This window comes from Salmo salar, chromosome 06 (assembly GCF_965601325.2).
Source record: "Salmo salar chromosome 06, fSalSal1, whole genome shotgun sequence".
NCBI classification, from domain to species: domain Eukaryota; kingdom Metazoa; phylum Chordata; class Actinopteri; order Salmoniformes; family Salmonidae; genus Salmo; species Salmo salar.
Genome location: NC_138296.1, coordinates 33,498,795 through 33,523,085, shown reverse-complemented (window position 1 = coordinate 33,523,085; position 24,291 = coordinate 33,498,795). Strand labels below are relative to the sequence as shown.

At 40.0% G+C, this 24,291-nt stretch overlaps 2 pseudogenes; one reads left to right on the top strand and one right to left on the bottom strand.

The window, feature by feature from the left end:
• Nucleotides 1–396: 396 nt before the first annotated feature.
• Nucleotides 397–3,355, top strand: LOC106606933 (myosin-4-like; annotated as a pseudogene).
• An 8,879-nt stretch (nt 3,356–12,234) lies between these two features.
• On the bottom strand, nt 12,235–23,190 carry LOC106606932 (myosin heavy chain, fast skeletal muscle-like; annotated as a pseudogene).
• Nucleotides 23,191–24,291: the final 1,101 nt, after the last annotated feature.

Genomic DNA, 24,291 nt, shown 5'->3' with positions numbered 1-24,291 from the left:
TAGTAGGCTAACCAGCGGTAAGAGCCTATGCATTTCCCTCCTCAGCCTGTCTTCAATCCAAAGTTAGGTTCAGGGAGCATAGTCCTGCACTTCGTTTAACTGGGATCAAGCGTCAGGACCATGGAGGTAATGGATAAAGACAATAGCCACTTATTAGCCTTTTCTAACACTCTGATGATAGCGCTTTTTGCGTTTCTTTAGCAGAACGGAGGCACGCTGTAACTGGTGTACCTTCTATTGGGGTGTGAGGACGGTACGTTAAGGCAGAAAGACATCTGACGACAATATGATGATATTACATGAAAACATTTTCCACACAATTTTACAAAGAATCACAATAAAAGTAGTATGTTTTGTTTTCATATTAATATCTGGATAAATCAGTGAACTGCTATCATGAGCTCGGACGTGGAGATGGCCGCTTTTGGAGCAGCCGCCATCTATCTCCGCAAGCCTGAGAAGGAGAGGATTGAGGCTCAGACCCGGCCCTTTGATGCCAAGAACGCCTGCTTCGTGCCAGATGTCAAGGATCTGTACGTCAAAGGAGTCGTCCAGAACAGACAAGGTTGCAAAGTCACCGTGTAATGTGGGAATGGAGAGGTGGGTCCTATTGTATCTGACCAATTAGTTTAAAACTTCTTCATTTGCAAATCCGAGTTACTTGACTTCAAATTGAATTTTTTAAATATCTACTGCAACGTTAAAAGCATTAATCACCTTTCATTGCATGGTGTGTCATCATTTTAAATGCCCTTTTTTAGACGGTAACCATGAAAGAAGAGGACGTTTATCAAATGAATCCTCCAAAGTATGATAACATGGAGAACATGGCCATGATGACCTACCTCAACGAGCCCTCTGTGCTGTATAACCTCAAATATCATTATGCAGCATGGATGATCTATGTAAGTAGGGCTTTAATAAGGAGACCTGTTTGTTTAGGACTCTGTCATATCATGTAACATAATATGAATTGTCATTATAGACCTACTCCGGGCTGTTCTGTGCTACTGTGAACCCCTACAAGTGGCTCCCAGTGTACGACCAATCGGTGGTGACAACCTACAGAGGCAAAAAGCGTATGGATGCCCTACCACACATCTTCTCTGTTTCCGATAATGCATATCAAAATATGCTTCCAGGTAAGTAAGAATTTTGAATTCTTTAAGCTGGTCATTATTAAGGCAACCTCAAGGAGTGTCAAGCACCTGAGGGGTTTAACTTCGCCACAGTGGATGATATTGCAGATATACCAGTAATACTTGTATGTTTCCACTTAACCTACAGATAGTGAGTGTCAGTCTGTCCTGATTACGTGAGTGAATTACATTTGCTTTGAGACTGTCTAAATCTTCAGACGAAAATAATTGGATGATTCAATATCAAAAATGTCAAAATTACACTGTGTTTACAGTGGAGAATCTGGTGCAGGAAAGACTGTCAACACAAAACGTGTTATCCAGTATTCTGCGACAATCGCAGTGGCTGGAGGTACTGAAAAGAAGGAGCAAACTGGAAAGATACAGGTAAGGCAGAGATGACAATGAATACTGTAAAGGCAAGTACTGTAAGAGATGTCTGTAATGGAATGTGGCTCCCAGGGCACGCTGGAAGATTGAATAATTTCAGCCAACCCTCTGCTGGAGGCCTTTGGAAATGCCAAGACAGTGAGGAATGACAAATCCTCTCGTTTTGAAAGTAACTTTCCTCAAAGCTTCTCTTTACTTGAAATGGAAATAGGAGATATTTAATTAAACAAAAACGTATATTCCATTTCAACAGGGTAAATTCATCAGAATTCACTTCAGAACCACAGGAAAACTGACTTCTGCTGATATTGAAACATGTACGTTTTGTTCTCTTGAATTTCATGACCTTTAAATTGATCACCTGTAACTAGTATTCATCATATATGTACTGTTGCTCTGTCTAGATTTATTGGAAAAGTCTAGAGTGACATTCCAACTGTTAGAGGAAAGGAGCTATCATATCTATAATCAGATCATGACAAATCACAAACCAGAACTTATAGGTACAGTAAGAATATCATGTGAATATGAACCTACCAGAATTATTTGCAAAACCCTTCATGAAATTTACTACAGATGTAGGATCTTAATTTAATCACTATTTTGTTGCTGAGAATTTTCCTGCACAGTAGAAAATGCAAACTTGTATAGTATTTGAGTTTTAAAAGATTTCTAAAGTTTGTAATTTCCAATTTGAAATGTCAGACTTGATTTGCCCTTATTTATCAACCCCATACAACAATGTCCATAAATTATAATCCACAAAATAATAATTGTTTTATTCTTTGACAGAAATGCTTCTAATCACGACAAACCCGTAGGATTTCACAATGATCAGTCGGGGTCAGATCACTGTGGCCAGCGTTGATGACAAAGAAGAGCTGGTGGCCACAGATGTGAGAAGTCAATTATTTTGTTTTGCAATTATTTTCATTAAACATTAATCTTGCATGTTATAGTAAATGCTAACGTTTTTCAATTATCTCGGATGCCATTGGTATCTTGGGCTTCAACCATAATGAGAAGTTGGCCATCTACAAGCTGACTGGTGCTGTGATGCATTATGGGAACTTGAAGTTCAGGAAGAAGCAGCGTGAGGAACAGGCAGAACCTGACAGCACTGAGGGTAAGATATCTTAGTTTTATCAAATGTTTTAGACTTAAATGATCAAATCTCAAGACACACATCATCAGCTCATAACTCATCATCATATTTATCCACCAGTGGCAGACAAAGTCGCTTTTCTCTTGGGCCTGAACTCTGCTGAATTAGCCCTCTGCTACCCCAGAGTGAAGGTCGGGAATGAGTTTGTCACCAAGGGGCAGACAGTTCAACAGGTATTATATTCAACAGGTCAAGTTGATTTAATATTCTGTTGACTGTTTTCATCATTATTCATTACATGCTGTTTAGCTAGTCAATTCAGTTGGCACCCTGGCATAGTCCATCTATGAGAAGATGTTCTTATGGATGGTCATCAGTATAAACAAGATGCTCAATACGAAGCAGGCAAGACAATTCTATATAGGAGTGTTGAACATCGCCGGGTTTGAAATCTTTGATGTGAGTTCATTTCTTTATACTTATCTTTCTAAAATGTATTTTAAAACATCATTAAGCAACCTTAAATGCAGCTATGTTAAGACTGCCACCTTCAGTGGCCAACAACCATATAAATGGTTTGATTTTTTTTACTCAGTACAACAGCTTGGAGCAGCTCTGCATCAACTTCACTAATGAGAAACTGCAACAGTTTTTTAACCAAACCATGTTTGTGCTGGAACAAGAGGAATACAAGAAAGAGGGAATAGACTGCAATAATTAATGTAGGCTAACCTACACTGCATCTCATTCAATTTCAGGAGGAGCAAGCTAATGTTCACATGGCCAAATTAAGAAAGGTGCAGCATGAGCTGGAAGAGGCTAACGAGCGTGCTGACATAGCTGAGTCTCAGGTCAACAAGATTAGAACCAAGAACTGTGACATGGGAATAAAGGTATTGATATTTTTGTAGAGTTTTGTTTTGAGTTCCAATTCAACACCAGAGATAATGACCTTGTCCCTTCCAATTAATAATACTAGAGGGTACTCTGTGAGCGAAGAGAGAGAAAGATGTGAAGCAAGAGGTTTTACTCCGCCCGAAATCTGTCCACGAAAATAAGCCCACCATGGGAACAATTTGGAGTGTCGAATTTGATCAACAAAATATTTTCTTGCTAATTTGCTACGTGAGGTTTATTTGATCTAATAGAAGTTTCGTAATGGTTAGGTTGTTACAAATGCACTGATATACAGTACCAGTCAAAAGTTTGGACACACCGACTCATTCAAGGGTTTTTCTTTATTTTTACATTGTAGAATAATAGTGAAGACATCAAAATCATGAAATAACACATATGGAATCATGTAGTAACCAACAAAGTGTTAAACAAATATATTTGAGATTCTTCAAAGTAGCTACCCTTTGCCTTGATGACAGCTTTGCACGCTCTTGGCATTCTCTCAACCAGCTTCATGAGGTAATCACCTGGAATGCATTTCAATTAAAAGGTATGCCTTGTTAAAAGTTAACTTGTTGAATTTCTTTCCTTTTTAATGCGTTTGAGCCAATCAGTCGTGTTGTGACAAGGTAGGGGTGGTATACAGAAGATAGCCCTATTTGGTAAAAGACCAAGGCCATATTATGGCAAGAACAGCTCAAATAAGCAAAGAGAAATGACAGTCCATCATTACTTTAAGACATGAAGGTCAGTTAATGTGGAAAATTTCAAGAACTTTTCACATTTCTTAAAGTGCAGTCGCAAAAACCATCAATTGCTATGATGAAACTGGCTCTCATGGGGACCGCCACAGGATAGGAAGACCCAGAGTTTCCTCTGCTGCAGAGGATAAGTTCATTAGAGTTACCAGCCTCAGAAATTGCAGCCCAAATAAATGCTTCACAGAGTTCAAGTAACAGACACATCTCAACATCAACTGTTCAGAGGAGACTGTGTCAATCAGGCCTTCATGTTCGAATTGTTGCAAAGAAACCACTACCAATAATAAGAAGATACTTGCTTGGGCCAAGAAACACGAGCAATGGACATTAGACAGGTGGAAATCTGTCCTTTGGTCTGATGAGTCCAAATGTAAGATTTTTGGTTCCAACCGCCGTGTCTTTGTGAGACGCGTGTGGTTCCCACCATGAAGCATGGAGGAGGAGGTGTGATGGTGAGGGAATGCTTTGCTGGTGACACTGTCTGGGATTTATTTCGAATTCGAGTCACACTTAACCAGCATGGCTACCACAGCATTCTGCAGCAATACGTCATCCCATCTGGTTTGGGCTTAGTGGGACTATCATTTGTTTTTCAACAGGACAATGACCCAACACACCTCCAGGCTGTGTCAGGGCTATTTGACCAAGAAGGAGAGTGATGGAGAGCTGCATCAGATGACCTGGCCTCCACAATCACCAATTGAGATGGTTTGGGATGAGTTGGACCGCAGAGTGAAGGAAAAGCGGCCAACAAGTGCTCAGCATATGTGGGAATTCCTTCAAGACTGTTGGAAAAGCATTCCAGGTGAAGCTGATTGAGAGAATGCCAAGAGTGTGCAAAGCTGTCATCAAGGCAAAGGATTGCTACTTTGAAGAATCCAAAACATAAAATATATCTAGAATTGTTTAACACTATTTTGCTTACTAGATTATTCCATATGTGTTATTTCATGGTTTTGATGTCTTCACTATTATTCTACAATGTAGAAATAGTAAAAATAAAGAAAACCCCTTGAATGAGTAGGGGTGTCCAAACTTTTGACGGGTACTGTAAGTGGACGCATGTGGCATTACGGAAACTTTGAAAAAAGTGACTTTGTATCGGAGTTGTTCCTGTTGTCATAGAGATAAATAGAGGATTAATCATGGATATAACTTGTTTTAGCATAGATATTGCCATTGAGGGCTTCCACCATTTTAAAGTAGTCAACTGGGTGGGGATTCCTATGAGTTTGGAACAATCAGCCAATGAAGAACAAAATGTACTACTTTAAATTGGGATAGGCTCAATGGAGCTGCCCATGCTGTCAGACTCTAAACTGGCACAGATACAAATAATTGTTTACACATGTATCTGCCCTCTCATTGGCTAGAATGGTCTCACCTGAGCTCGCCTCCTCCCGCCTGCCTTCAATCTTTGAGGATATGTATTTTCATTGTTAGAGCGGTGACTCGAATATCTTGTCATTATAATACACCATCTTTGATAAGAGCTATATATGATAAATCTATGAATCTGTGATTATGGTCTTAGTAGCAATCAAAAAAATGTATTCACCCTTCTTTGCTGCAACATGCTTTAATCAGTCTTCTTCAACACAGGGCCATGCTCTTTGTATTCACCACTGCATGAGGTTACTAATTAGGTAGTTAATAGCCTATCATAGTCCTACCATCTTGGATGAATTGTAAAACCAGTGTTATAATAAAATAGCGTCTCCATCATAACAAATAACCCAAAACATTATACAATCAACAAAACCAATCAACTTTTGCGTCATATTTTCTATCCACTAAAACACATTGTCCTTCAACCAACATGTGTGCCCCATTAAAATAGTAATATATTATTTAGTGAAGAATTCAAAACATTTTAATTACAAACATATTCACCTCCTTTATACTGTACACAGGCCATTCATAAATCAATGAACAGACTAACTTTCAAATAATGAATACATTTTCATTAGCAATACAAATACTGTGCCAATATCATGTTCTGACGAACAAAGTTTTATGTCCCTAAATAAATAGTATTACCTTAAATTCAGTCATATTGTCTTCACCTTTCATGTTGTTCATGTCCTACTGTAATCATAGTAGTTAGAACAAATAATTATGTACGATGATTAGAATATCAATAAAAATGACAGATTGATGGCTCCTGGTGCTGTTCAATATCACTAGATAGAAGATAATGTCTCATGTTTTACGGTCAAGACTGAAGACGACCACATCATTTTCTAATAAAATTCAGTGTAGGTAGGCCTATTGCCAATATTCACACCATGTAAAAGTAGTCTTCACATTCCTATTCAATAACATGGTTTGTCCAATAAACATCTTATGGTTTTGTCAATCGCTTTTCTGCACATGCTGAATTGAAATTAGACACCGCAGACAAAATATATATATATATTTTTTAAATAAAACAAAATTGACACCGCAGATGCATTTACATTATGATTGGAATACATTGTGTAGAGTATATTTTCCTGGTTTTCTGACTGTCCGAAACAAATGTTAGCCTACAGCTCTGGCCCAGAAACAGCAGGATCGAAGTTTAAATTAAAGTTACGATTTCAATAGAAAATTGCCTCACTTGCTCTTCTCATTCTGAATTTTATATAACTTACATCAGCCAACCAGACACATTATTTTTTTTCGTGGAATTGTTGCTTTCTCAGTCTCTCCCAGTTGAGGTCTGTGAGTGTTGTCCTGTGTGGGTGATTTGAGTCAAAGATGATCTATCTATAGAAACAAAGCTTCAGGAGAGGCAAAAAAAAGAAAAGCTTCAGAACAGCTGTCACGCGCGAGAGCAGAAAAGCCTCTGAGCTTGTGCAAACTGGATGAGATCGAGGTTAAAAGAGTATGGAAGAACAGGTAGGATAATTCATCTGCACACTACGTCATTTCAACGTGGATAATTGGGTAATATTTGGTTGAGACGTTGATTGATTACGACCTATAGTCACCCACTTAAAAGGACAGCCAAACGTTTCCAATGTGTTATCACTGTGATTTCCACTGTCTAAAAGCACAAACAAATTCCAATAGAAAAACAATCTGATTTTTGGTTTATTTGACGATCACTGCGCTTTCAACCATTTAAAGGCACAGCAAAGTTAAAATGGGAATACAACGTCAGATATTTTGTTTTTTTATACAACAACTTAATGTGTTATCACTGTGTGATTCATCTAATAGCGGAACCGATTGCAGTTGAGATTACATTAAAAGAACATGGTGCAAGTGATCAATGCCATTCGAGATCTTGAACATGCAGCTTTATACTGTATGATTACATAAGAAAACATTTATAGTTACAGTAACCTCAATGTGGCCATGGATGTGTTACTCATTTTAAGGTTGAATGTTATATTAGTTTGTAAAATAGGCTTAACTTTAAGATATGTACTGTAGTATTACAAAAGTAATATTTAATTGTGTTTAGTTGACAACACGACCAAATATTAACATTGAAAGGAGATGTATCTACTGCTTGCATAGTTCCATCTGAGCGACTGGCTTAATCACATTCTTTAACTTTTATTTTTGGCTGAGTTGGAGACATGAATCCAACAACATAACATTAACTTCAGTTGTTGACAAGTTAATAGGATATTTTTTGTATTTCAAAAGTGATAATGAATTGTGTTTGGTTGTCAATTCAACCAAATATCAACGTTTGAAGGAGATGTATCTTCTACTTGGATATCTGTTCCACTGACTTAGTCAGATATTAATTACAATTTGTCTACAAATTAATAATCGATAGGCTATGTTGGATTCACGGCTCCATCTCAAACAAATATCTAAGTTAAGGAATAAAAGTAAATCAAATCATACTGGAAATGCACTTTAAATAAAGTTTCATTTAATTTTGTCCTATTCTTTAACTTAGATTTTTGGTTGAGATGGAGACATAAATCCTAAATATACATGTTTTATTATTTCTAGACAAACTGGAATTAATGCCAGTGGAACATTTGAAGGTGTCACAACTTCCACCGAAGTCGGCACCTCTCCTTGTTCGGGCGGCGTTCGGCGGTCGACGTCACCGGCTTTCTAGCCATCGCTGCTCCATTTTTCATGTATCCATTTGTTTTGTCTTGTTCCCTGCACACCTGGTTTTCATTCCCCAATCACACTACATGTTTTTATTCCTCTGTTCCCCCTCATGTCTTTTGTGTAAGATTGTGTGTTACGTATTTTTGTACGCACTAGGCTTGCGTGCATTTTTCCCATGTTATTTCACGAAGCCTGTTTGTATACATTTGATGTGTTGTGACTTTTTTTGCGCGTTTTACACTTTTCTTTGTTGGCTGGAGGTTTTTTCGATGCAGCTGCATCCGTCTGTATATCTCTCCTGCCGAAATAAAGTGTGCGCCTGTTCACAATTCCCTGCTCTCCTGCACCTGACTTCAGCACAAGTATGCACACGCCTGACAGAAGGAGATGTATCTTCTGTATTTTGGATAGTTCAATCTGTACCACTGACTACCACTGGCTTTAATTCCAGTTTGTCTAGAAATAGTAAAACATGTACAGTCGTGGCCAAAAGTTTTGAGAATGACACAAATATTAATTTTCACAAAGTCTACTGCCTCAATTTGTATGATGGCAATTTGCATATACTCCAGAATGTTATGAAGAGTGATCAGATGAATTGCAATTAATTGCAAGTCCCTCTTTGCCATGCAAATGAATTGAATCCCCCAAAAACATTTCCACTGCATTTCAGCCCTGCCACAAAAGGACCAGCTGACATCATGTCAGTGATTCTCTCGTTAACACAGGTGTGAGTGTTGACGAGGACAAGGCTGGAGATCACTCTGTCATGCTGATTGAGTTTGAATAACAGACTGGAAGCTTCAAAAGGAGGGTGGTGCTTGGAATCATTGTTCTTCCTCTGTCAACCATGGTTACCTGCAAGGAAACATGTGCCGTCAACATTGCTTTGCACAAAAAGGGCTTCACAGGCAAGGATATTGCTGCCAGTAAGTTTGCACCTAAATCAACCATTTATCGGATCATCAAGAACTTCAAGGAGAGCGGTTCAATTGTTGTGAAGATGGCTTCAGGGCGCCCAAGAAAGTCCAGCAAGCGTCAGGACCGTCTCCTAAAGTTGATTCAGCTGCGGGATCGGGGTACCACCAGTACAGAGCTTTCTCAGGAATGGCAGCAGGCAGGTGTGAGTGCATCTGCACGCACAGTGAGGCGAAGACTTTTGGAGGATGGCCTGGTGTCAAGAAGGTCAGCAAAGAAGCCACTTCTCTCCAGGAAAAACATCAGGGACAGACTGATATTCTGCAAAAGGTACAGGGATTGGACTGCTGAGGACTGGGGTAAAGTCATTTTCTCTGATGAATCCCCTTTCCGATTGTTTGTGGCATCCGGAAAAAAGCTTGTCTGGAGAAGACAAGGTGAGCGCTACCATCAGTCCTGTGTCATGCCAACAGTAAAGCATCCTGAGACCATTCATGTCTGGGGTTGCTTCTCAGCCAAGAGAGTGGGCTCGCTCACAATTTTGCCTAAGAACACAGCCATGAATAAAGAATGGTACCAACACATCCTCCGAGAGCAACTTCTCCCTACCATCCAGGAACGGTTTGGTGACGAACAATGCCTTTTCCAGCATATTGGAGCACCTTGCCATAAGGCAAAAGTGATAACTAAGTGGCTCGGGGAACAAAACATCGATATATTGGGTCCATGGCCAGGAAACTCCCCAGACCTTAATCCCATTTGAGAACTTGTGGTCAATCCTCAAGAGGCGAGTGGACAAAAAAACAACACAAATTCTGACAAACTCCAAGCATTGATAATACAAGAATGGGCTGCCATCAGTCAGGATGTGGCCCAGAAGTTAATTGACAGCATGCCAGGGTGGATTGCAGAGGTCTTGAAAAAGAAGGGTCAACACTGCAAATATTGACTCTTTGCATCAACTTCATCTAATTGTCAATAAAAGCCTTTGACCCTCATGAAATGCTTGTAATTATACTTCAGTGTTCCATAGTAACATCTGACAAAAATATCTAAAGACACTGAGGCAGCAGACTTTGTGAAAATTAATATTTGTGTCATTCTCAAAAACTTTTGGCAACGACTGTATATTTGGTTGCGTTTACAACCAAACACAATTCAATATCACTAATTATTATTACATTTGAAATCAAACAGAGCTTGAATCCGGAGGACTATTATGTATTGTCTATTTTTAGTTGAATCGAGGCTTGAATTGAAACAATAGCTGTTGACTTTGCATATGCTATATAGGCCTAAATAGCATCATGAATGATATATGAGTGAAAAAGTATGGTCACATTTCATTTGCTCTGTTACACCTACCCGTTTTTAAGTGGAGATCTCTAAACAATCATTCTCATGATAGCACGGCTAATAGTAAGTGACAAATATCAAAGCCAAGCAGGGTTGGGATTGGTTAAAACCCTGGATGGGAGACCAAAGGGTAGCAGTAGGTAGATCAAATCAAATCAAATTGTATTTGTCACATGCGCCAGATACAACAGGTGTAGACCTTACAGTGAAATGCTGACTTACAAACCCTTAACCAACAATGCAGTTTTAAGAAAATACCCCAAAAAAGTAAGAGATAAGAATAACAAATAATAAAAGAGCTGCTGTAAATAACAGTAGCAGGGCCATATACAGGGGGTACCGGTACAGTCAATGTGTCAGTGTGCGGGGGCACCGGTGTCGAGGTAGTTGAGGTAACTATGTACATGCAGGGGGGGAGGGGGGCAAATAGTCTGGGTAGCCATTTGATTAGCTGTTCAGGAGTCTTATGGTTTGGGGGTAGAAGCTGTTTAGAAGCCTCTTGGACCCAGACTTGGCGCTCCGGTACCGCTTTGCCGTGCGGTAGCAGAGAGAACAGTCCACTAGCAGTTGCTGCCCAGCCTATGTAATGTAGATATAACATAGATATCTGACATTGTTTTAAAGGTACAAATTCAACATATTTTTTGTCTGTTGAAATTTGGTTACCATGATGACTTGGTCTATGTGGTTGAAATATCACCCTCAAAACAACAGTTGACGTTGTATTCAAATTCAATGTATTTTCCACATATATTCAACGTCACATACATTGTCACTATACAACCAGTTTGTGCCCAGTGGGTAGTCATTATGTAATCATGCTAGGCCAGGTTATGAGTCCACCAAATCATTCATATTTGTATCAGTGTTGGATTTATTAAGTGATTATTTTTAGTTTATTTTGCAGCAATAGGAATTCCATTAGGATACTGCAATGCTATGGGTGGAAGTGGGGGCAGAATGTGAAAGAAAAAACGTTTCTGTAGGGACATTTTGACATGTTTTTTTGAGCTGAATGCCCAGTAAGCCACTGTCTGCAAATGCAATGCAAGACCTAGGTTTGTCAACTGTGAACCTGTTTTGTGTAGGTAGGCCCTAATGTTGAATGGATTTTGCGCCATTCAAAATGGGATAGAGCAGTAATAAATACTAGGCTATTATTTTGTATATTTTTTTACTACTGATTTTGTCAAATAGCATAGGCTAACTTTTGTGTATCCAGACAATGAATCAATAAACACAAATCATGTTGAAAGTTTATTGTTATAGGGCAACATACATCCACTACTGCAAACGTAAAATAATACATCTACAACTTCTACATTTCACCTCTTGACCATTTTCTTACAGTTCTCATCAATATCCATTAGACTAAACAAATGAGGTATTTGGAAGTTGGTTAAGCGTATGTTGCTTAATGTTGCAGGCATTGCCCACGTTTTCTTCAGAATGCCAGCCATCTGCTACTCTTCACTGACTTTTCCCTGTAAAATAAGGAAATAGTAAGGAATATATTGTATGCCACTTCAGTATATCAGGTTTGGTTAGTCAGATTTATTGTATGAACAAAAGACAATGCAGTAAGTTTGCTATCCCATCAACTCACCTTGCCCATGTCACGACTCTTGACCCGCATCTTGTTGACCTGGGTCTCAGCAATGTCAGCACGCTCTTCAGCCTCCTTCAACTCATGCTGCACCTTCCTGAACTTGGTCAGGTGGGTATTGGCTTGCTCTTCCTATAAAATTAAATTGGATCAAGTATCAACATTTTTAAGGGAGGTTCCAAACCATTTGTAAACTGGTCTGGATTGAGTTGTACTCACAGCCTCCTCCACCTGTCTCTTGTAGGCTTTAACCTTCAGCTGTAACTTGTCCACCAGTTCTTGAAGTCTAATGATGTTCTTTTTATCTTCCTCAGACTGTTTTAAAAAAGAGTTATTAGAATTGCCACGCACCAAAGAACTGTGGTGATGAGGAAATCAATGCATGCAGTGTACCCATCCAGCTGATATTTAACTGATAGGTGAGCTCCTTGATTCTGCACTCATACTTGCGTATGCCTTTGACAGCATCTGAGATGTGTTTCTTCTCTGACTCTAGCTCATTCTCCAGCTCTCTCACCTGATTGAAACCAACAGCTATTACCACCACACAATACCAGCATAACATTGTCATCTGCATCTCCAATAGTAGTCAAGGTTCTATTATAATATTAACTATACAAACACTACCCTTGTCTCCAGTTTCTGGAGTTGCTTCTTTCCACCCTTCATGGCAATATTCTCTGCTTCATCCAGACGCTGCTGCAGGTCCTTGACGGTGATCTCCAGGTTCTTCTTCATCCTCTCCAGGTGACCACTTGTGTCCTGCTCCTTCTTCAGCTCCTCTGCCATCATGGCAGCCTGAACATGCAATAAAAACAGTTTAGCACATTGATAACCATAAAAACAGTTTAGCACATTGATAACCATAAAAACAGTTTAGCACATTGATAACCATAAAAACAGTTTGGCACATTGATAACCATAAAAACAGTTTAGCACATTGATAACCATAAAAACAGTTTAGCACATTGATAACCATAAAAACAGTTTAGCACATTGATAACCATAAAAACAGTTTAGCACATTGATAACCATAAAAACAGTTTAGCACATTGATAACCATAAAAACAGTTTAGCACATTGATAACCATAAAAACAGTTTATCACATTGATAACCATAAAAGGGACAGTGACGGTAAATAAGGCGGAATATAAACTTACATCAGTGATAGCCTTTTTGGCCTTCTCCTCAGCATTTCTGGCCTCCTGAATACTGTCTTCCATCTCACCCTGAATTGAGGTGAGATCAGCCTCAAGTTTCTTGAAACTGTTGATCAGGCTTGTATTCTGTAAAATATGTAATTCAGCAAATTACAATGGGGACATTTTGTATTTTTAGATTAAATTAGTTGTTGCTTTAGGGCAGAGGTGATTAAGAAAGTGGAGTACTGTACCTGTGAGTGCAATAGCTGCGCTCTCTCACTAGCACCCACTAGTTCTTGCTCAGATGTTTTACGGCTTCTCTCAGTATGCTCCAGAGTACCCCTCATCTCCTCAATTTCATCCTGCAACAGGTTGCTCCTGCTCTCAGACATGGCAACCTGCTCCTTCATATCCTCCTGTCCTCTAATAGCATCATCAAGGTGGAGTTGTGCTTCCTATGGGGGAATGAATTGATCAAAGTAAGAGGAAATGGTGAAGTCTCTCCTATAACTGCAAGACAAACAGTATATTCCATGTACAGTACGTATGTTTCCATCAGCTAACCTTGAGCTGAACTTGTATATATCTCAGCTGTTTCTGTGACTCACTGGCCTGTCTATTAGCATGGCTCAGCTGAATCTCTATCTCATTGAGGTCGCCCTCCATCTTCTTCTTAACTCGCAGGGCATCATTCCTGCTCCTGACCTCAGAGTCCAGATTGGTCTGCATGGAATCAATAACTCTCTGGCTGTTTCTCTTCAGCTGGTCAATCTCCTCATCCTTTTCATAAATCTTTCTGTCCACTTCAGACTTCACCTGGTTTAACTCCAGCTGTACACGGGGGAGCTTAGATTCCTTATGCTCCAGAGATGCCTGAATGGGAGTTAACGTACAGTCAGAATAGACAGGAAGGTATTGTAGTTGGGAATCAGGATAAATATGAGGTACCCATCTTTACACATTTTACTATTACCTCTGCCTCCTCCAGGGCAGTCTGAACCTCTGTCTTCTCCTGTTCAGACTGTTTCTTTGACTTTTCAAGCTCATGAATGGTTTTTCCTGTTTCCCCTAGCTTTTCAGTAAGATCCATAATTTCCTCTAGAAAATAACAATATTTTCAGCAAGCATAATTTTTTCTATACTTAAAGATTGGGTGTGGCATGAGAGCATTTACTTAATAAAGAACCTTGACATACGTTGCAGGTTTTTGTTTTCGTGTTTGAGTGTTTCGAGATGTTCAAGAGATTCTTCATTTTGAGGTTCTCAGTGCCCATGGAGCGAACCTCTTTCAACGATGCCTCCAGCTCTGCCTGACTCTCCTCAAATTTCTGATTCCACTCTACCAAGATCTGCAAATTTCAAAATATTACTTATTATAGACAGGCTATATTTGTCATATAAATAAACACATGTTAAAGCATCATAAACATTTATTTCTAAAATAGTAGGTATGCCATCTTGCACCTTATCAACATTTCTTTGCTTGTTGTCCAAAGAGACAGCAGCAGAGTTGGCTCTCTCAACGTCCATCATCAGATACTCCACCTCCCCTTGCAGCCTCTGCTTGGTCTTCTCCAATGAGGAGCACTTGGAGTTGGTTGCCTCAACAGCTTCCTCTGCTTCCTGAAGACGTAGGGCTAGCTTCTTCCTGTAGTGAGAAACATGGAATTCCATAATACCTTTCCCTTTGGTTGAAGCGATAACATGGAGAAAATAGATCAGTGCGCTGATGCCATCCAACAGTGCGCTGGATGGCATCAGACTCATACTTGGTTCTCCACAGAGCTACCTCACTGTTGGCCTTGGACATGCTCCGCTGCAGCTCAGCCGTGGACTCCTGCTCCTCCTCATACTGCTCCCGGAGCATGTCACAGTCATGGCGGGTTGATTGTAAACCATGGGCCAGGGCATTCTTAGCCTAATATGGAAAGCAAATGTCATGGGCTTTTTATTCACAAACATAACATTTTAGTAGCATATATTATGTTGACCTTAACATCCTCCTCATTCTGCCTTTTCAGCTCTTCAATTTGTTGGACATAGGCTTGTTTGCCACGAGTTAGGTGTGACATTAAGGAATCCTTCTCCTCAAGCTGTCGTGACATCTCCCCTGAAAATGATCAAAATAGAAGTTCAGAAATATGTAGATGTGAACATTGGCTTTGACTATTTGGACTTGAAGTTTTCACCATTTTCTGTCTCGAGTCGAGCCTTCTGGCTTGAAAGGTCATTGATCAATCTCTGATGCTCTTCCTCTTTAGTTTTCACTTCACTTAGATGATCTTCAAGAGAACGGCACAGTTTTTCCAAATTGATCTGCAAAATTGTAGATTTCACAAATTTAAAAACTGTAGCTATTTCAATATATATTTCAAAACCAAAAACAAACATGAAGAAATATTTGTTAACTTACCTTTGCTTTAGCAATAGCCTCCATGTTGCTTGACAGGTCATCCACCTCCAGTTTTAGCTCACTTTTCTCTTTTTCCAGATTCTGCTTAACTCTTTGGAGGTTGTCAATCTGCTCTCCCAGTTCTGCCACACTGTCTGCATGTTTTTTACGCAGAGTAGAAGAGGTAGCATCATGCTGTAGAGAGGACTCCTCCAGGTCTCGACGCAGCTTCTGAAACTCAGCCTCACGCTTCTTGTTCATCTCAACCTGAGTAGCAGTGGCTCCACCAGCCTCCTCAAGTCTCTCACTGATCTCCTCAAGTTCCCTGGAGAGGTCAGCCCTCTGCTTCTCTAGCTTGGCCCGAACAGCACGATCAGCCTCAGTTTCCTCCTCAAGTTCCTCAATACGACCCTACAGGTTGACAAACTATGTTCAGTTTGCCTAGCACACCCATAGTGCATTTATCCATAACAGATAACAGATCCTCAAGTTAATTAACCCATTAGACAAATACAGGAAGATTTTCTTCACCTGAAGCTCTTTGATTTTCTTCTGAAGTTGTGCAGAAAGAGACTGTTCCTCCTCAACCTTACCCAGCAGCTGTGACACCTCAAAGTCTTTCCTGTTCAATGCAACATTAGACAATGTCAAAGTACTGTGAGGTTCATACAATATTGGTGTAGTTTTATGTTAAAGGTTTAATCCTGTTTTGTGCATGTGTTTGGGGGAAAAAGTAATCATACTTCTTGAGCTTCTCATTCCTCTTCTGCTTCTCATTCTCCAGGTCCATTAAGGTCTCCTGAGACAGCTTCAGGTCACCCTCCAGCTTTCTCTTGGCTCTCTCGAGGTCCATACGAACCTTCTTCTCTTGTTCCAGGGAACCTTCAAGCTACATTCATACAAATAAAATACTGAGTACTGTACATGTACCTTATTTTACATTTCACACATCATCACACCCATGTTCATTTAATAAACTAACTCACATCATCAACTTGCTGTTCCAGCTTGGATTTGGCTTTGTTCAAAGTGTTGACTTTGTCCTCCTCTGATTGCAGGTCATCTAGTGTTTGTTGGTGGGCCTCTTGGAGGGTTTTCTTCTCTTTGGTCAGTTTAGCGACATTCTCACCTTGGGACATGATCTCTTCCGTAAGATTTTTCATCTGAAATAATAATGAAGTGTTGTTGTGAAACTGTTTAAATGGTTTAAACCCTGAGGAAGCCTAATAGGAGTAGGTGGATTACCTTGTTCTCTATGGCATGTTTCTCCTTCTCCACTTTGGCTAAGGTGAGTTCTAAGTCATCCATGTCTATCTTGAGCTCAGAGCACTCATCCTCCAGCTTCCTCTTCTTTGCAGTCAGCTCAGCATTCCCATCCTCCTCGTCCTCCAGTCTTTCTGTTACCTCCTTAAGGTTTTGTTCCATCTGGATCTTGCTTTTGATCAGGCCCTCACATCTCTCTTCAGCATCCAGCAGATGATCTGATTCCTAATTAGTCAGAAATAATAACATTTTGTTGATGTAATAACAACTACTAAAGTGTTATAATGTTAGTTGCAGATGTATTTCACTATTTATTCAACTATTTTGGGAGTACTTACACCCTGAACTTGAAGGAGAAGGTCATTCTTCTCTTGGACAATGGAGACCATCTTCTCCTCAAGCTCCTTTCTCCTGCTTTCTGATTTGGCCAGATCCTCCTTGCACTTAGTGAAGTCCACCTTTATTTGGGCCTTCTCTTTTTCCGATTCTGAACTCTTCAGAAGAGGCTTGAGTTTGAAATATAGTTTCATCCATGGCCAGTGTTTTACGTTCATGAATGAGCGGAAATTATATTGTATGGTGTAAATGGACTCCCTATCAAAGTAAAGTCAAGATTATTCTGTTCGTTTACATTCAAAATTGACTTAAATGATATCCCAGAGTTCAGTGTTGATATTGCAAAATACCCGTGTTTCCATATCTTCTGGCCATCATGTTCTGGTACTCCAGTCTGACAACATTTCCTCGACACAGTGCCTGAGTGGATGTCACAACATGGGCTAGGCGCTCATCTCTCATCTCTTCCAGAGCACCCAGGAGACCAGCTTTAAAAAACACCTGAAAAAGAGGAGTTTGGTTTACTATCAATATAGGGTTTGTGCATTACTATTACAGTGTGAATGTTGTATGCAGTGTGAAAAGTGCACCTTGGTGTGGCCGAACTTGTACTGAGTATGATCCACATCAATGGAGCCTAGCAGTTTCTCCACAGCCTTCTTGTTGTCCATGAACTGTCCCTCTGGGATAGCACTGGCATTCAGGATCCTGTACCTGAAACACATGGGACCAAGCATTAGTACTGAATACACTAGAAACCGCATATCAAGTAGTCCCTAATGAAACCGATGTCAGTGTGCTGCTGACAGTTTAGCTTCCTCCACTGTCCCTGTCCCCATACCGATCTCGAACCAGTGATCCTCTGCTCACAAATACACAGCCGTCCCTCCTTGACAACTTACCAACCATTTGAGCTATACAAAAGGTACCAATTGAATAGCTCCATCGGCGACATTTCAAGCCAGCTGTGGAGTGAGCTTAAGGCACGTTCTTAACTCCGTTACATTAACATGTGTCCCCCAATTTACCTCTGCTTGAAGTCCCCATAAAGGATTCTGCTTGGGAATCTCTTCCTGCAGATTCTGATACCCTCCAACACACCATTGCAGCGCAGCTGGTGGATAACCAATTGGTTTTCCATTGTACCTATGATGAAAGCATAAAATGACATTTAGCAGTATCTCAAGGCAGTAAAGTTCAATGGAGTTGAAATTGAGCAGATTATCCTGAGTACCTGGTGTTTTGGTCTCATTTGGAATCAAACACCGCACAAAGTGAGGATGGGTTGTTCTCAAGTTTGTCATGAGCTTGCCAAGGTTCTCCTGAAAATATGTAACGTAAAAATGTATCAGGAAGTGTAGGTATATAGACTATATACAATAGCTCATGTGGGGAGAGAATTATGTCTTATTTTGTCTATGCAGCTCTGCACGTTGATCAACACCTTACTCTGAACAGAGCGGAAACTGTTTGGAACGATGCTCCCTTCTTCTTAGCAACTTTCTTGGCCGCACCACCTGCCGCAGGCTCTGAAGAAACAATGTTGAAATAATTATCAATACTGCATGGCCTGTTATTTTAGCTATGTGAGATGAATTAAGATGGTCTTCGTGGTCAGTTGATCTAATTTGATCAGGTAATATAAACAAAAAATGCATGGTTACCGTCTGTTGCAGAGAAGGTTGCATAAAGCATACACAGTATTTTGACAGATGACTTCTGGTACAGCTGCAGAACACACTCATTCAACGGGTCCTTGTTCTTCTCTAGCCAGCCAGTGCTACTGTAGTCCACAGTACCAGCATAGTGCACCAGGGAGAAATGGGCCTCAGGTTTGCCTTTGACAAACTTTGGCTTTTGGAAAGCTTGGTTCTTTCCAAGATGTTGGTCGTAGAGTTTGTTCTTGAAAGAAGTGTCTGTTGACTTAGGAAACATACACTCCTCTTCAAGGATGGAGAAGATGCCCATTGGCTGGTGGACAAGAGATTATTAATTACTGAGAATAACTAGTCAAATGCAGGGCATTCAACATGATTAAATCAATGTATATGGTTTTTGACAATACCTTCTCAATAAGTTCAATGCAGGCAGCCAAGTCCATACCAAAGTCAATGAACTCCCAGTCTATTCCTTCCTTCTTGTATTCCTCTTGTTCCAACACAAACATGTGGTGATTGAAAAACTGATGCAGTTTCTCATTAGTGAAGAAGATGCAGAGCTGTTCCAGTGTGTTGTACTGAGGGAATATGAACGTATCATGCAAATGAATGCCTGAGGATCAATGTATGCTTGTTTCATTTCACAAAACATTAGTAATGAAAGATATCAATATGTTGGAACCATACTTCAAAGATCTCAAATCCAGCAATATCCAGAACACCAATGAAATGTTGTCTGGACTGCTTTGTATCCAGTTGTTGGTTGATCCTTAAGACCATCCAAAAGAACATCTTCTCATAGACTGATTTGGCAAGGGCTCCAATGGAGTTGTACACCTATAATGTATAGAAAATATCCTCTTAGTTGACCATTGCTTAGTCTAAGGACACATATTGTCCATGTCTTATTGCCTTACTTGCTGAACGCTTTGTACTTTGGTGACATACTCATTCCCAACCTTTACTCTGGGATAGCAGAGATTTTTGAGCAGGTCAGCAGAGTTCAAGCCCATCAGGTAAGCTGCTTTATCAGCTTCTGTATAGAGAACACAACAATACTTTACAAACAGAGCAGACAACCGTCAATTTATGACATTACAACTTTTGTTTTGTTAATACCTGTTCTCTATGACAAAGATTGATGACTACCTGATTAATTGTATTTGATTCAGTTATGATATACACAATCGTGTGATGAAGGGTTTTTAGAGTGTTCCCACCTCACCCTCGGTGCCATCAGGTTCTGCCTGTTCCTCACGCTGCTTCTGCTTGAACTTCATGTTCCCATTGATGGCTCCAGTCAGCTTGTAGATGCCAACCTTTTCATCAGCAGTAAAACCCAGGATATCAATATCTTCCTGTGCCATAAAAGAGGGACATCAAATGAAAGCTATCTGAAAAGAAACCATGCATATTTGATCCCCTTAACTCAACACATCAGTAGCTATCAATTCATCTGCATCGTCTATGCTCTTCACAGTGATTTCTCCTTGACTTATAAAGGCAAAGTCATAGGGGTTGGTGGTGATGAGAAGCATATCTGAAAGGGGGAAATTCAATTAGACTGGGGTCCCCAATTTTTTATTTTGTTTTTAAGTAAATTTTTCCCAATGTTTTTATGAATATCGCTAGCAGCAACAGAATAGACAAGTTTAGAATGACATACAGTACCTACAGTAGAAAAGAGGACAATATCTTCATTCTAACTTTATTTCTCAACTCCTAATATTGAGCAAATTACACTCACCGGAGCCAGTTACACTAACTGGAGTATCTGACATATGTAGACTTTGAAAAAGCACCCACAAACAGTGTACCTGTGCATTTTTATCTCAATATCAAATAATTTCTATGTAACAATTAAGTACCTTACCGTTATTTGTTTTCAATTAAAATGGTCAAAAAGAAACAAAAATAGCTTCTTTGCAAAGAGCAATTTCTCAAGCAAGAATTTTGCTAGGACTGTCTGGGAGATGTCTGAGTGGGGAGGGGAAAATGGAAAATTTGCTGTTATTGGCAGAGAGGTTTGGAACTCTCTTTCTTATTGGTTTATTAATGAATAAATGATGTCACCATGGAGTGTGAAATATATATACTGTATATAAAAGCTGCTCTTAGCAAAAATGTGTTGGAGTTATGATTCACCTGATGACAAGACATGCTAACGTATGATGGGGGTTCCGTATGATGGGGGTTCCGTATGATGGGGGTCCCGTATGATGGGGGTCCCGTATGATGGGGGTTCCGTATGATGGGGGTCCCGTATGATGGGGGTTCCGTATGATGGGGGTCACATATGATGGGGGTCACACTTGATGGGGGTCACATATGATGGGGGTCCCATATTATTTGCTAGTGTGTGTGTGTGTGTGTGTGTGTGTGTGTGTGTGTGTGTGTGTGTGTGTGTGTGAGAGAGAGAGAGAGAGAGAGGCTTAGTAAGAGAGATACTGCAGTATGTCAAGATTCTATGTACCAATAAGCTCTGGCTTTTTGTTGAAAGTAAGCTGGTAGAATATATGGTAGCTCCTCTCAGCATCCAATTGAAATGTCACTCGAGATTTTTCCAGCAGATCTTTCAGTAACAAAGCAGAATTAATTCAACATCACTCATACAGTATATGGATAAAGTCAGGAAATGCATTTTAGCAACAAAACAAATGTTGTACTTACACACTTCAATATCTGCTGAGGCCAGTTTACCCGTTGTACCAAAGTGTATTCTAATGAATTTGCCCTTTTTGAGAAAAAAAAAAAATGTTTTACTGTAAGTTTAACATTGTTCAGCTCTTATTGCTACGCTTCTGCGTAAAAAAAACTATTCTGTTGGATTCTGGTTTCACTCACAAAGCGAGAGGAGTTGTCGTTCCTCACTGTCTTGGCATTCCCAAAAGCCTCCAGCAGAGGATTGGCCTGGATGATTTGATCCTCCAGGGTTCCCTGCCACAAGAAAGGAAATGTATCTGACATCCATTCCTGTACATCACCAGTCAAAGCCCATTCCTGTACAGCACCAGTCAAAGCCCATTCCTGACCAGCACCAGTTAAAGCCCATTTCTGTACAGCACCGGTCAAAGCCACTGCACTACAAAAGGTATAAACTTACCTTCATCTTGCTGACTGGTTCTTTTTTCTGGTCCGCAGACACTGCAATTGTTGCAAAGTACTGGATGACACGTTTGGTGTTTACAGTCTTGCCTGCACCGGATTCTCCCCTGTTGAAGAAAAATATCAGATTATTGTGTAATTCGAATACACTTAATTGGCAACTACTATAGCTGCATCAATTAAAAAAAGAAAAACACATGATACTCACGTGATTAGGATAGACTGATGTTCCCGATCTAAAGAAAAATAAGCACAATAGGTTGGATGTTCAAAATCACAATATGTAATGAAAAGACATTTAAAGCAGTGGGTGACATACCCGTTAGCATGAGCTGATAGGCATTATCAGAGAGGGCGAAGATGTGATGTGGGACCTCCATCCTCTTCTTCCCTCTGTAGGCACTCACCACCTCTGGGTTGTAGACCGGGAGCCACGTATAGGGGTTCACAGTCACACAGAACAGCCCAGAGTAGGTCTGTCAATACAAAAGAAACATATATGCCCTTGTTAGATACATTTAACAATGAGATTATCAATTTAAAAAAATGTGTATCAGTGTAAAAGACTTGCATAGATCATCCATGCTGCGTAACGCTCTTTGAGGTTATACAGCACAGAGGGCTCATTGAGGTGGGTCATCATAACCATGTCCTTCATTTTATCGAACTTGGGAGGGTTCATTGGAAAGACTTGGTCCTCCTTGACTGTTACAGTCTGGAAAATAGAAACAAAATACAGCAGGGTTCTGAAAGCTGCTGAAGGCAAGCCTCCAATCTGGCACATTGAATGGAAATGAGCCCATGTTGCCACTGACTGCTACAACATTGGTTCCACCGTGGACCTACTCTGTCATCCAGGGTCTGGACGGTAACTTTGTCTCCGTCTTTGTTCTGGACGAGCCCCTTCACATAGAGCTCTTTGTTATCACTGACGTAACAGGCTGTTTTGGCGTCAAAGGGCGTAGACTGAGCCTCGATCCTCTCCTTCTCTGACTTCCTCAGGTACTGGGAAGCTGGCCCGAAGATGGACATTTCTCCATCCCCGCTCATTTTGACCTCTAAGAATACAGTATAACATAACACATTTAATCTCAGGCTTTTTCTTCCTTGAAAGTCAAAGATTAAATTGGAATTTGTCATTCTACCTACCTATTTCTTGCAGCTTACTGCAATCACTGAATCCCTTGACACCAAAAAAGCTGTGCGCTTGAACGGTCCAGAAGCCTGTCTGAGAATGCAACCACATAACATGGAAATCTGCTTTTTAACATGAAGTTAAAAGAATTCAGCTATTCTTGTCAAGCGGGGGGGAGACTTACCTTGTTGCTGATGCTAGGGGGTAAGCATAGCCTGCTGCAGAAGCCTCTTTTATACTGGGCTATTGTCCTTGGTGAGAATCCTCCTTCCTTTACATGGGCATGCATTGTTTGAGCTGCTGAACCTGTTGCCCATAGATAACTCCATTAAGCACAAGGTACTCTATGGTTATATTTAGGCCTACCATTCGCACACTATAATATGTCACATTTCCATTCAATAAAGAACCTGACATCAATTGCAACGAACTGTGACTGTTTAGCTCTATGCTCAGTGATCTGGTCATAAGTTTCTCTCTCTATACATACATATAATAATATATAGAGCCATGGATAGTAATGACAATATTACATGATACTCCCAATATTTCACAGATGAAAAACTAGCTGAAATACTGTAACTTACATATAAAGATGATATAGTAACAATGCAAGCCAAACGATAGGGGGGAAACATTTGCGCCAGTAATATCTGTCAAAGCATTCATCTGCTGTTGTTGAGAAGAGCATTTGAAAATGACCCCAAAGCTATAAATATGAGTTGTGCTTAGTAGGCACTTTGGACACACTCCCTATTCATTCATCCAGGTTGTTGCATTAATCAAGATCCAATTTCATAGACTCGGCTACATTTAAAATAAAGTAGGGGTACTCTACTAAATATTCCATATCAGACTTAACATTGGCCAAAGACAACTTTACGTACCATAGTTACAGTATGAGCAAACTATATAAATTATGGGCTAATAGATTTGTCCCTTTTTCCTCTACCCCAGGAAATGTGATATAACAGAGACATCTGACAACCAGCAGCTTGTTTAATGACTGTCTTAGT